This window comes from Cupressus sempervirens, chromosome 11 (genome assembly GCF_028749045.1).
Source record: "Cupressus sempervirens isolate cs-2001-9-10 chromosome 11, ASM2874904v1, whole genome shotgun sequence".
In the NCBI taxonomy this organism is placed as follows: domain Eukaryota; kingdom Viridiplantae; phylum Streptophyta; class Pinopsida; order Cupressales; family Cupressaceae; genus Cupressus; species Cupressus sempervirens.
This window is the reverse complement of record NC_143128.1, coordinates 603,853,405-603,869,085: the sequence shown is the minus strand read 5'-3', so window position 1 is coordinate 603,869,085 and position 15,681 is coordinate 603,853,405. Positions and strand designations below refer to the sequence as shown.

Below are 15,681 nucleotides of genomic sequence, written 5' to 3'. Positions count from 1 at the left end.
TATATTTAAGAGGTGTTCTAATGAGAAGGGTATTCATAGGTTTTCAGCACTCAACAACATGGACCCAGGTGACCAACCAACTGTACTAAAAAGATTAACCCAGGTAGAAGAGATGTTGATTGCTAGGGTGGCTCCAATATTATAGGTAAAACATGCCATGGGTGGCCAATATAAATATAGTGGACATACAATCATCTTTCCACAATATATTCAAGTCATTACCAAGATATTACCATGGCGAGTTGACGAGCTAGATATTTTAATAGTACACAGAGAACACACAAAAGGGCGCACATATGATTGTCATGTGAAAAGAAGCCATGTTAGAGATGTACTACAATATAAATTCCAGAATGATCCATATTATCATGATGTCATTGTAAGTGAAGAAAATTTATCTCAGCTTCTTGATGAAAATACAAATATATCAAGATCGCTACACACAATTGACATAGAAAATGAGATGACTACAATAGTTGGTCGAATAGGCTTGGATGATATTGAGGATGAATTGCTTCCAATCCAGACCTCCTCACTTATGCCTAACTTTCCAATTAAGCAACGTGAACTAGACAGTTTGAAAAGGGAGCTCGATCTACAAGATGTTGCAGAAGACATTATCTATTGGCCTAACATAGGTTCATCTCCTATAAATGAGTATAATATTGAGGGACTACTAGATTTAGCATTTCTAGCCCTATTCCCTAATGGTGTTGCACTTCCATTGCAACCACGAATACGAAGAGTATACATGCATGAATATGCAGTCCATTTAATAAAGTACCAAGACCAAAGGTTTGGAAGACACCCAAGATTCTGATACTTTGTTCACAATATGATGATGCGCCATCGTACTCAGAGCCTAGTTGCAATTTTTTTGAAAAAGAATGCTAAAGAAAACATCCCGACAACTATAGAAGATCTATCTGCACATCTAAAACAACTCCCAAATTCATAGTTGGCAGAAGAACTTATGCATTTTGGATCTACAATATGGGGTACAAGGCCATTTTGGAAGAAATGTTGTGCAAACCTGATAGATATGATCAACCAACTTGGACCACCTACCCTGTTCTTTACATTGAGTGCTGCAAATATGAAATGGCTAGATTTACAAATATTATTAAAGGACAACATAAATATAGGTATGCTAACAAATAAACAACGATCAAACAATTTCATTAATAATCCACATATTGTTGCACTATATCTACATCATAGGTTTACAATATTTCGAGAAGAAGTGATTGAAAAGCTCCTCGATGCAATAGATTGGTGGTATAGAACTAAATGGAAACATCGGGGAACTAGACACATACATGGATTTATCTGGATGCCAAATGCACCAAATATGGATACACTGGATTGGAAAAACAACACAGAAGTTGAACATGCTAGAAATTTTTTTGATGTGTGTGTTACTGCCTAGAATCTGCGAGATGCGTGCCTTCGCAATAATATGGTATACTATTCTCCCTTAGATGATCCTTGTCTTCTAAACACAGTTGAGATCTTTTCTACAAATATTTCTCATGACTACGAAGAATTGGTAAACCGAGTTCAAAGACACACAAAATGTACTGAGCATACATGTCTATGCAAGAAAGGAAACAAAGTCACTTGCAAATATAAAGCTCCTTGGAAAGAGAAAGATGTATCCACTCTATCACGCAATGAAACTGGAAAAGTACAATATGAACCTGCAAGAAATGATGATAGGTTAAATATACATAATGCAATGATGCTATCAATTTGGAGAGCAAACATAGATTGCCAACCTGTCCTTTCACAGGCTCTCGTCTTGAAATATATTGCCAAATATGTAGCAAAGGCAGAAAAACGATTTGAGACATGTACTGAAATGCTCAAAAGAATATCTATAACATAGAAGCCAGATGACTTAGCCATGTCTGCATATCATAAATTCTTATCTAAAGTTATTGTTGAACGTGATATTGGAGCACAAGAAACATGTCATATGTTACAAAAACTACCACTCGTTGTTTGTAGTCGAGAGTTCGTAGCATTAAATGTTGGACGGAAAGTGCTTCATCGAATAATAAAAGAGCCAAGAAATGTTCAAATTCAACCTAGTTACCTACATTTCTACATGAATCGCCCTCCTGAACTTGAAACATTGAGCTTAATTGAATCTAAAAGATCTTACTCATATGTTGCAAATCGGAAAGGATGCAAATGGAAAGCACAAGAAAAGATGGCTATTGTCAATGCTCATCCAAAATTTTATAAAATCTGAACATTTTGAACCATTCTGTTGGAGCGAGTTACTCTTATATAATAATTTTCGTAATATAGAAGCAGAGATAGGACTCACAAAAGAATAAATAGTCAACAATTGGTATCAAATGAATACTACAGGTTACACTGTGTGGCATGTAAGTTGCGCCAACGATGTTGGGAATAACCCTGAGGATGAAGATGATAATGAAGAAGAAAATGAAGGTAATCAAGATACAAATGATGTGTTGGGTGCATGTGAATGGGAACTTTTCTCACAAATGGGACCATTATGTACTATGGTACTTGATGAATTAAATATACTCAGAAGGCGTGAATTTGACATAAACAACAATTGGGACCATAGTACTATCTCACCATTTCTACATGCAAATGCAGCACAATTCATATATGACAATGAGACTAGTGGTTATTTTAATACCATACCGATGGTGTCCACCAATGCCCAGGATACATTATCTCCAGAGCAAAGACTAGCACTTCAAATAATTATGGAGCATGACCAGAATCAATCACATGAACCATTACATATGATTGTGCAAGGTACAATAGGCACAGGAAAATCATATCTAATTGCATCCATAAAAGAAATGTTCAACAAGAAGGCACACCAAAAAGGGGTACAATTACTCTTGCTAGCTCCCATGAGCATTGTTGCGTTCAATATAGGTGCTACAACTATACATTCAAAGCTTAGAATTCCTATTAAGGATATGCAACTGCTACAAGGTCAAGCATTAATAGCATTCCAAGAAGAATTAAAATATATCAAGTACATTATTATTGATGAAATGAGCTTCTTGGGTCCAAAACTCCTACTAAAAATTGATACCCAATTACGAGAGGCCTTTCCTCATCGAAAACATGTCCATTTTGGTGGAGTATTAGTTATTCTATTCGGTGACCTCGCACAACTACCCCCTATTATGGACAAACCAATCTATACATCGCATTCAAATGCTAAGTTGATTTGAGAGCAGTTCACTATAGTTGTTACCTTGCGTGTAATGCCCCGCCAAGGGATCCAAAGAATTAACCTAGAATTTCACTAAATTTGGTAACATTTTTTTTTTTAAAAATAACATGAAAGTAAATACCACATATAACTTGTAATAAATAACGGAAGCAATAGCAATGTCCATCTAAAAGTAAACATAACATACATAACCGATTACATTCTTTAAAGATCCCTTAACATTGAATTACATACATGAATCCATCTAGTACAACATCCACATGAAATAATAATGATAAGTCCAATGTTTAAATATTACATTTCAAATGCTCATTCATCCTCTGTACATGTCACAGGGTATGACAAGCTCAAAGAATATACATATGTAGAATAAGGTACATCATCCTATTCTAATTCATGATACATCAAAGTAAAGATAATCACATGATACATCATCATAGAAGACATATACATCCATCATAAAAATCAAACAAAATAAACTAAGTGCACGGTTCCTCCCAACCGTTAATAGCATCATTAGACCATCGTCGGCCCTAGCCATCCCTCTGTACATAACATCCCAAAACACCGAAGAGATCATCGGTATTAACATAATAGGAATGTCACTTCTAACATATACAACATCATATGTAAAAAGTAATCTAACATGCAAATATAAGCATAAGATAACATCATCTAACATATGCTAATCATCAATGAAAGGATACATATCCACCATCGCGAAGGACGCATCAGCCACGATGTCTCAATGAATCTCAAATGATAAGAGTGAAAAATACACTACCACCCGACCACGTGGTACCTAAGTGGTCCACTCCCACCGTGCTGAGGAGATAATCTCAAGTCCCAAACAGGCTATCTATAACACATAGAACAAATCTCTATAGTCCAGGAATCCTAAAAGTATACTAACTCAAAGGTTCCAAACACGATACTGACATCTACTTCCCAAAGGCACACAATGACATGTAGGAATCTACTATGCAAGCGGAAAAGTGTCATCGCATTTATCTTGTACAAGTTACCCTGGCAGTTAGCTAAACTCCACGGGTCCATAAAGATCTCATGCGGCCACTAGTATCCTCTCATATTGACAAGGCATACTATGGAATGCAAGGTCGTAACCATGTGTTCTCACTACTCCCATCCTAGCCTATACAAGCACTCAAGGCATGGGCGAGAACCAAAACTCTTATCTTTTTAGGTTCATTTAGTTAGTATTAGGTGTGAATGTTATCACTTATTAATCCAACTTACAATGAGTTACCCTGGCAGCCTCTTAGGGCTCCGACCCCCATTGCAAGCCACTTCCCGACACTACAAGTAGATTACCTACCCTAGGCTCATGGAATTATAAATCACCACAGTCCTGTACAAGCGACTGTAAAGAAAATCCAAAAGATAATCCATAAAAAGAATCATCAAATAAGCATCAAATATCCATAATAAGAATCATCAAATCTCCAAGATAAGAATCATCAAATCTCCATGAGCATCCGAAAAGCATCCATAGAAAATCATGACCACAACAGTTCTCTATTGGCAACTGAAGGCATCACTGATAATCATAAGTATCCATTAGTTCTCAATAACCAAAATATATCTCAAAATAAATCACCATAATCATTGGTTCTCAACAAGCAACCAAGAATATCTCAAAATCATACTGATCGAAGACTCCAAAATGGTTGAGTCAAATATGTCACAAGATGACATCATCAAGAATAAATCCACATTTTAGTCCCATCATGGTGACTAGAAAGTAATCCAAGGATAATTGATCGATGACTCAAAAATGATTAGCTCAAGTGTCTCATAATCAATAAATACAAACATTTCATAGAGCATACGATCACATTACCATGGTTGGGCTTATAAAGATCGAGACCAAATAAGATCAACATGCCAACACATCTCATAACCCCCGAGCCTCTGGTAACAACCTAAGACTGGTCAACAATAGTCAACCCAAAAAACCCAAAACAAGAAGCATAAAGAATACACGATGCAAACACATGTTTTGGTTTTGCTATCTTACATAGTTGAATCAAGTGTAGAGGTTTTCAGTTTTCTGTTTGCAAGTATATTTTCAAGTGTCTTAAGTTTCATCATTTGACCTACAAGTCAACCCGTTTGTTCCTCGATAACATTATCCTTCCATTAATAAGAATTACATTTAAAGAATAACTTAAAGATAAATATTCACTAAACTGATCATCATTGATCTTTAATTAAATTGTTCTCTTATTTAACCATGATCCATATTCTAATTGATTAACCTTTCAACTTTTCTAAGATCATTATTCGTTATATTATAAAAGGACCAATTATCATTCTTCGAATAAGAGATTATAACTTTATTTATCTCAATCCATTAACATAGGTACACCATCCATGACCTATTAACATCTTTTTAGTTTTCAATTAGAAGCTTAATTAAGTATTACTAAAGTTTGAGTCTTTGAATTTAATCGTCACCATCGTTGACAACCATACAATATCTAAAGTCATAATTCAAGTCATAAGAATAAGACCTATCAACTTCAATATAGATAATCTACAATCTCGTTAAAAGAATTATATCAAATAAATCTCTATTACATAACTTAATTATTAATTAAATCTAATTAACTCTCATTAATTGATTTAATTAATAATTGTATAACCATAGGAACGTTCTAATCAACATCAATTGACTAATAACTAACTAGAATTCTGTAAGTTAAAAATCAACTATAATTCAATACTCAAATGATCATATTAATAATTCAATAATAATAACTTGTTAATATTTAATGACAAGCTATATTGAAAATCTTATTATTAAATCTTTAATGATCACATACATCACTCTGCAACAATGTTCTCATTTATATTTTAATAATAACAAGTTATAATAAATCCTCAATACCAGGTATTATTATCTCAAATAAGTTTTTTCTATGTACGTTGATTCAGTTAACTGATAATCCTCCAAATTATTAACCAATTCAATTTGATTAATATCTTTTACAGTACTTCGATCATTAACTAATCTCCTTTAGAGTAACTCTGTTCGTATTAGTTGATAACTATTTATACTATTATTTGTTAATAGTTTGTTAGACCCAACAAACATTAATAAATACTAAACTTATCACAACTATAAATAATCAATCTAGAGAACTTTTACATAGAACTTTATTAGCTAACTTTTAATACCATTAAGGTATTCAAATGTATTAACCAATAATATAATAATTCAATCTTAATCCAATATCATTTAGAATTTCTAAATTTAAATCAACATAATATAACTTATCATCTTACAATTATTTAATTAATATTAAAATCAACCATTAGACTCCATTTTCTAATTGTTCTAATAATGTTTGTCTATACAAAAGTTGTTTGAAAAATATCCCCATCACAAACCAATAAAACTCATTGTAGATTTTAACATGAATAATTTTCAAATTCTTAGCATTATCATCTTCATTAAACAACTCTAAAATTGTTTAATAGTATTCAATATACATTATAAAAAGTCCACTATATAAACTATATTAAAATCTCTTTTTTTCTAATCCATTTACTTAGATTGACTAATAATTAACTACACTTCTTCTACTATTAACTAATCTTAATTAAATTTGATTTAATTAGATTAGATAATAGACCATATAAAACTAATGCATATTAATAAGATTCTAATAAAGGAAGATTGCAATAATATCTTTAATTCATTAAATAATCTCCAATAGATTATCTCTAATCAAATTTGTTGATAGCTATTTAAACCATTATTTATTAATAGTTTGTTAGACCTAACAAACATTAATAAATAATAAACTCATCAAACTATATTTCCATAAGCCCCATTAGTTATTATTTAACTAACTTTTAAGACATATCAATAATTCAAATCGTAGCTATGTTATAACAATGTTATAATGTAACTATGACTCATTGTCAATATAATAATTCTTATTTAAATCTAAATCCAATATCATTAAAATTTGAGTCTCTTAATAATCATCATTAAACACTTTTACCACCCCTTAACTATATATTAAATAGTATTTAATATACATTAAATAATTAATATTAAAAGTCATCCATTCTCTATTGAATTCAATACCTCTATCCATCAGCTCCATCCACAAACTTTCCATTAAAAATCTTCATTAACTCATTTAGAACATTTTTATTAGTCTTTAGACTAATTAAATAATTATTAAATTCTAATTATATTACTTTGATATATTATTTTTGTGAAGTTTAAGCATAAAGAACTCTTGGTTATGGGAAATGAAGAGACATTCGTTCTTGAATAAAACAGTCCGAGTACGACAGCCATATCTCCCTAATGAACCATTGGATCGGGCTGAAATTTAAATATGTTGGAGAGGGCCAAGTTGCGCCGATTCTGACCGAAGCGATCAAATAAATTCGATCTCGATAAAAAGTTATAAATGACTGAATTCAGGTCTATCCAAGAGGCAGCGACAGGACAATTTGTGATGAATTGAGAATTTCCTCTTAAAATAATTGTTCTCTAAATTTAACCATAAAAAGATTTGTTCATATGCATCTAAAAATATAATTGATAGAAAGATTACATCTAATCATTCGAATTTTCACCATAAAATTTCTATTTTAATTCCAATCTTGTCTATCTAATTTCACAATATAAATTCGAACCCAAACCCGATTAAGATCTAATTATTTCTCCTTAATTGGATCTAACATTTTTCTATTGTTTTCTTCTCAATCAAATAAAATATCTTGATTCCAATTTCAAATAGTAGATTCAATCATAGAGAGTATTCAGACACATAAAACAGATATGATGAAGACAGGAAGAGAGAGTGCAAAGGAACTATGAGAATATCACGAGTGCACCTGGACACTGATGCTAATTTTTCATGCCTCAAAAGTCTATAGAAAATCTCTTCCTTCTCCATCATTCGCAATTCTTCCAAGAATCCAAGCCGATCGAATCCTCCAAGTGATTAGAAGTGCTAGAAGGAGCATAGAAGCAAGTAGAAAATATATGAACATATGAATCTTCTCCCATGCATGTAAGCTTTGAAGCTTCTATTTTTTTTTGTAACTCGTGGCTTCCATTAAGCTTGTAGCTTCTATTCAGCTTTTTTTTTAAGTTCCTATGAATGCTTGAATATCAAGAGCTCTTAAAAAAAATTTGGAATGCTTCTTGAAACCGCTGAAAGGTGTCACCAACTAAGCATGGGTCTTTTCCAATTCTTTTTGATGAGTCATAGAATTGTAGACACCTTGTGCTTAATTGATGCACTAACCCCCGTGTTGTTGACACATGTTAATTCTCATGCAAACTTATAACTCCAATTTACTTTACTCTTTCCAATTTTATTTATTAAGTCTCATGCACTAACTTTAATATCTCCACTTTTCAATCTTAATATATTTAGATTTTAATCATATGAGATTTATAATCTTTTAATAATTTAAAATATATTTTTCACTTTTAAATTTCATTTTCCAAAACTTTATTGCTAAAATATTTATTAGCTTTAATAATAATATTATTTAGTCATTTATTTAAAAATGAGCTCCAAATATATTATTATTAAAATAAATATTGTTACATTCTAAATTTAATATTATAACTTTTATCTTCCAATTTAATTAATTTTTTAATTAATTAAATAAAATAAATATCAAAATACCATATTAATTTTCTATTAAATTAAACCATTAACTAAATCTTTTAATCAGGCTTAATTAATAGAAAATACCCCAAAGACTCACAAAGGTAAAAATACGAAAAATCCATCATAGCCAATATACATACAAATCAAACCAAGGGGTTTATATCACGAATTACATCATCTGACGCATTCAGAGGGTACTCAACTCAGATACTTGTCCTAATTTTTAATTAGAACAAATGGCTTAAAGGGTTGGGATTTGGACTTGAGAATTTATCTCCCCTCTCTTATCATTGAGATAATGTGATAGGGTACGCTCATCCTAGCAATTCAGGGAAGTCGATACCCGGTACCTGCAACCTGCATAAAAATCATGCATGTACAAGCACAATATATACTAAACTAAACAGGTAATGACAGGAAGTGGTGCATCGTGTAGATCCCGACTAGCAGGTGACTACGACTCCCTTCTTTAACCACATCAGACACACCATACAAAAGCAAACACGCACACCATACACATGCAAGTATGGGGTAAGTATCCATAAGAAAACACATGATAATAAATCATCTTACTAATCATCATTAATAACTGCAAACACTGAAAATAATCATCATACATACGTGAAATGTAGAGTCTAAGTAATCTCATCACATATCAACTGAATCCATAGCACAATATCTGATAATCTCATAATAATGTTACTAACCATCAACATGAAACTAGCTCTAAAAGAGTTCAACAATGATAACAAAATGCAAACCAGGGGCAGGCACTACATTGCAGACTATCTTCCGACAACAAGGTGAAACTACCACACAAGCATAATTCTGTCAGCTTTTACACAATATACGAGAAGCAAACCCTACACAACATGATTGGGAACTCATAATGAGTCATACAAACATCCACTTCCGCACAGATGAAAATGAAGAATTTAACAGGTCGATACATCTACATGGTACAAATGATGCAGTGAAGCTACATAATAAGAGAATGCTAAAATCATTAAATCTTCCAATCACCACAAGCATAGCAATAAATTCTAGATGCAAAGATAAGAGCAAGGTGTATGACAAACAATTACAAAAACATGTACTCCTTGTATAGGATAGCGCGTCATGCTTACAACAAACATTTGGATAGAAGTAGGACTCGTCAATGGAGCAATTGGTGAAATCAAAAATATTGTCTACAAAACGGGCACCAAGCCACCAGACATACCCATGTATGTCGTTATACATTTTGAAAACTACAATGGACCACCATGGAATCAAAATAAACCAAAATGTGTTCCAACAGTGCCAATCACATTAGGCAGTCGAAGACAACTACCACTCACCATGTCATGGGCTATTACTATACACAAATCCCAAGGACTCACGCTACAAAAAGCAATGGTTGATATTGGTGGAATTGAGAGACAAGGACTCACTTTTACAGCTATATCTAGAGTAAAAACAATCGATAGTCTCCATATCTGTCTGGCCTTCACTTTTGAAAGGTACTCAAAAATGAAAAGCAATCCATGTACCATTATACGCAAAAAGGAGGAGGACCGCCTATATCAAATGGCTCTTCAAACAAAGTATTTGTATTCTGAAAGTCTATCGGCGTAATCCCTTGCACCATCAAATGTGCAAGTGCTAGTTAGTATAGAAGATAAACTTAAGCTTTACAATTACTTTCATTATCTTATTATTAGTTTGTTTTTATATTCTCAACTCACCTATTTTATTTTGACTTAGTTTAAAATATATTTGAAATCAATTTTAATTAATTAATTTGTTATATTGTTTTTATACAATTAATTGGAATTCTAATTTTTAAATTGATTTTTTTTTACATGTTTCCAATAAAACAGGTCAGTGCTATCACATGAACTATTTTTCAATATTATTATACAACTATTTTTTATTTTTTATTTAATAAAAAAATATAATAAACACCATCTGATTAGCTAACTAACCACTGACACTACTAGTTATATTGTCTCTATTTCTCCCAACAATTTGCAATTCCAAAAGTCTACAACTTACCTTACAACAACTTGAAAATAATTAACCTCGGAGTAAATAGTTCCAGTCATCATATGCCTAATAATAACTCTCTCACTTTGAATTCTTGCAGGAACAATGATGACACATAGTAGCAACAACTCACAAAGACCAAACATCTTCCCTCAAATCCAGCTAATATTTTAAGCAGAAAATAGCAAATCTTTCCACTTCCTCGACATTAAAAAAAACAACAAATCTCTGTATTTTGTGTAATACTGAAGCTATATCTGTACCCACAAAAAATTGAACTACACACATGAACTAACAAAAATTTCAATAAATGAAAAATAACATTTATGCTTTTTCTTAGCTTCCAGATAATTTCTCAACTATCCACCTTCTTTACAGTACGTCCAGTTCTTTCCACTTATTTAAAAATAATCACTATTCTAGTAATTGAATAAATCAAATGTACACACTCAAAATCACACTGTTCCCAAAGGCAAGGACTCCACCTCATCGAGAACTCTAGTTGTTTATAAAGATATAATTGTATAATTGAATCAAACTCATTAATCCATTATATTTGAACAACTACATGTACCTAAAACATTGATAAAGATTTCTTAATTAGATGTGAACAATTTGAATAGTGTACATATGTGTCCCAAAAGCAAAAACATAAAAAATAAAGTGTTCGAGTTGTATGGCACTTACTACATTCTTTTATTTATTTTAAGATAGAAATATAAACCTATTTATTAGAAGATCAAAATAAAATACTAAAACAACTAAAAGAAATGGGATAAATGCGAGAATCAAACTGGCCACGACCTCTCATACAACTACACCAAACGGCATTGTCTATGGAGGCCAAAATACACTTTTATTAATTAATTTAAAATTTACAAATGAATGTTAATTTATTAAAAAGTACAAACAAATTGGTTATGGAGGGTACATTTTGACCCTTCCATGGCCAAAATCACTCCAAATGCCCTGATTCATAAAAATATGAACTATGTTTTTATTGTATAATTAAGAAATGAACCTTATAACAGCCCGTCTAGCTTAGTTGTTAGACTGCAAGGCATACAAATGAATCTTATAACAGCCCGTCTAGCTCAGTTGGTAGAGCGCAAGGCTCTTAACCTTGTGGTCGTGGGTTCGAGCCCCACGGTGGGCGCGAGTTGAAATTTTCATATCTTTTTCATCTCAGCAATTGAAACATCAAACTATAATAGAAGAAATATCTTTCACATACCAGTGTATGTGTGTTAGATGGGGTATAACCGTGTACATTTGTGTTTACCTTTTACTTTATTTGAAATAACCGCCTCTGGTTTTCTTTTTCTTACTGGCAGATTGACTAGCTCCCTTGTGTGATATCTCACAAAAGTATACCTACTCTCTCTTTCAGTTCTGACGACTGAACCACCATTGAGCCAAATTCACCTCTTTTTAAGATATGTTTTGGACTGCTCCAATTTTCCACACCTTCCAGATTATCCATTGGATAATTGTTGAGCAACGACCTTGAGGATCATTTCTTTAATATTAGATTCTTAGAATCTGTTTCTTCTTGTTCATCTTCTTCCTCAGATATCATTTCCTTGTTTAGTGAAGTCTTCTTTTAATGTGTTTCTTCACATTATTTCCTCCAACAAGATCGTTGCAGGTTTTGTTTTCATTCAAATGTCATATTTTTGCTTATGTAGATCTTTGGAGTTGTGGAACAAAAGGTTTATAGACCCAAGAAAGATACATGCAATTCCTTTCTTATCAAGCTTGTTCTTTGTTTGTTTGGGAACAAGTACACAACTTGTGCTTCAAAAATATGGAATGATTTATTGTTGGAATACTTCTTGACCAAGTTTGACACAGGGCCAAGAGATGTAGCGCTTATTGAATTTAAGGTTTTTGACAGCAAGATCCATTATTAGCTGCAATTCTCCAGAAGATGAGGCCACAATTCCAAATATCTTATTTGGTATGTTCTTGCTTAATCGAGCAAAGTGATATTAGTTGAAAATAATTGGAAGATAGTTGTCCTCCGTAGTTAACGTTTTCTGCATATGTGCAACTTTCTGTAATTTCCAGAACATGACAAAATATAAATTGCCACTGACAGATTCATGTTTATATGAAATGAATACAGGATGAGAAAAATGTTTACAGTGCTGATGGACTCCCTTGCTTTTTTGTTAATATGTAATTTTATATTTAAATTAATAAAACATAACTATTCATATAAAAAAATGTTAAAACAGAAATTTCATCATTTGATCCATGTATTACTTTTCCTCTCGATTTATCCCTTTATAAGAATGCATAAAGTCCAGCTAATCTGGAGTTGGACTTTATGTAATCAGTTACTATCTTTCCCCATTATTTTGGTTCCTGTAATTACAGTAACTGAACATCACTTTCTTCAGAGATGAACCATGGTAAACGTTATATCAAAGATTCCTGAACCTTTGGACACGTGTCCCTGGGAAAAGGGTCTTCTCAGAGAGTATGTAGAAATTTGAATTTCAGTCTTTGGAATCAAAACACCATTAATGGCATTGAAATACCCAATTTAAGCAAGATTTCACCTCAGCTCTCCCCCTTCCAATTTCAGCAAGAAATAGATTGGAAACAAGGCGGGGTAGATGAGCATATAAAGGAAGTGCTCATCTCATAAAAGATTTTTTCATGTTTGAAAAAGAGAATTCCAAGACATGTCTTGTCCAATGGGCTACAATCAGAGCTTTCTCTACTCACCTTTAATACATCAATTAATCTGTTACATATATTCTGTCTTTTTGACAAATTTTTGTACCTTCAATGATACACTGTAGGTGTTTGACACCTCCACCTTTAAACATCAGGAAAAGATAAGTTTGGAAAAAGTAAGACAATTTTGACTATTTAGCACTTTAGTTCACAAATCAAGTTTTAGCGTGTAATGTTTAAATAGTCCCATTTGACACAGGTGGAGTCTTCTCTCCATACAAGCAACCATACATGAAGTATTCAGAGAAAATAGCACTGTATTCCTGATTTCAGTAACAATCAGATGAGAGAATTAAATGCAAAATGTGAAGCAGATAAGGAGAAAATGAATGAATATAGTTTATACCTTGAAACAGACTATGAAGACATGGACTGCCATTGATTCTTCTTCCCAACATAGAGTGTCGCTATTAAGGAATTCGCATAGTTTACATAGATCTTCTACCTCTAGTCTTCCAAGATACCATTATATTTATGCGCTGTGTTAAAAATATCATCCCTTTCCAATGAAGACGATTATTGGAGATTAGGTTGCTCCCATTAATCAGAATTGGTTTCCGGATCCTCTTGTAATTAGTAAGATCTGCAGAAATTTGAGAGGTAATTTTGACATATACTACTACTAACATTTTCAAATCCAACTCATTAAACCATTATATTTGTACAATTACATGTAAAACAATCTAAATGTTGATGAAGAATTGCTTATTATATGTGAACAATCTGAACAGCGTACAGATCTGTTCCCAAATACAAAACTACAAAATAAAGAGTCCGATTTGTATGGCACTTATTACATTCTTTCGTTTATATTATTCTAAGATAAATATCAGCCTATTTACTAAAAGAAATCAAAATAAACACTGAAACGGGTCAAGGACAAGTAACCGTGTTCAATTTAAAAGTATGTTAAGAATTTCTGTCCGCCGCAAGATAACCCGGTCTGTTAGGGTTTTCAAACCTTGTCTACGGAGCCGAACCCTCCCTCTAAATGTTTGTTGTCTTCATGGAAATTCCTAGATGCAATCTTCGTATTTTCTAAATTAAAGATTATCTGCTGTTTATGGCGGATCGCTGAGTCCACCTCTCTATCAAGATTTTCTGCAGAAGTAATGCACGAGTTAAATTGTATCCAAGCAGAAAGTTTTTCGTTATGGTCTCAATTTGATGACAAATGGAGCAAAAATGTCTTCTGCGTGTCCTAATACTCTTTATTACGAAGGAATTTGGTTGACACAAATTTAGGACAAATTCAACAATTTTTTTCAAGATAATTGAAGTCGGGGCCGTTGCGAGAATCGAGGTCGCGAGCTCTCATACCACTACAGCAATTACAGACGGTGCAACATTTTGAACATCTGCCCGTCTAGCTCAGTTGGTAGAGCGCAAGGCTCTTAACCTTGTGGTCGTGGGTTCGAGCCCCACGGTGGGCGTGTTTCCGGGGATTCATTCCTCGAGAGGCTTTACCCCTTTTTCTAAATCAACAACTGCCAAAAGCCCAACGGATAAGTAAGATAGCAGTGACGTGGATTTACTTTTGAAAAAAAAACTACTGACGTGAGTTCTCTAAAAATACAGTGACGTCATCCATCCCATCTAAACATAGGTAGCAGTGACGTGGATTTACTAAAAAAAACACGTGACGTGTGTTCACTAAAATACAGTGACGTCATTCATCCCATCTAAGCATAGATAGCAGTGACGTGGATTTACTTTTTAAAAAAAAACAGTGACGTGGGTTCACTATAGCACAGTGACGTCATCCATCGCATAGATGACACCGATGGTCGTCTATCACTCTGAAACGACTGGAACCGTTGAACGGACAGATTAGCTTGGCACGTCTCCCATAAGGGAAGGCATTTGACGTAATTACTTATCTGTTAAATAATCATTTAATAATTTTAAACTAAAATGTATATTATATTATTTTCTTAATATGAATCAAAATATTGTTTATTTTATAGTTTAATTAAATATATTATAAGGATAATA

At 32.7% G+C, this 15,681-nt stretch overlaps 2 non-coding genes across 2 annotated transcripts; both read left to right on the top strand.

Moving 5' to 3' along the window:
• The first annotated feature begins 12,021 nt into the window (after positions 1-12,021).
• Positions 12,022-12,094, top strand: TRNAK-CUU (transfer RNA lysine (anticodon CUU)). Its single transcript has one exon. It is a non-coding gene; the product is annotated as a tRNA-Lys (tRNA).
• A 2,952-nt stretch (positions 12,095-15,046) lies between these two features.
• TRNAK-CUU (transfer RNA lysine (anticodon CUU)) lies at positions 15,047-15,119 on the top strand. The gene has a single exon. It is a non-coding gene; the product is annotated as a tRNA-Lys (tRNA).
• Positions 15,120-15,681: the final 562 nt, after the last annotated feature.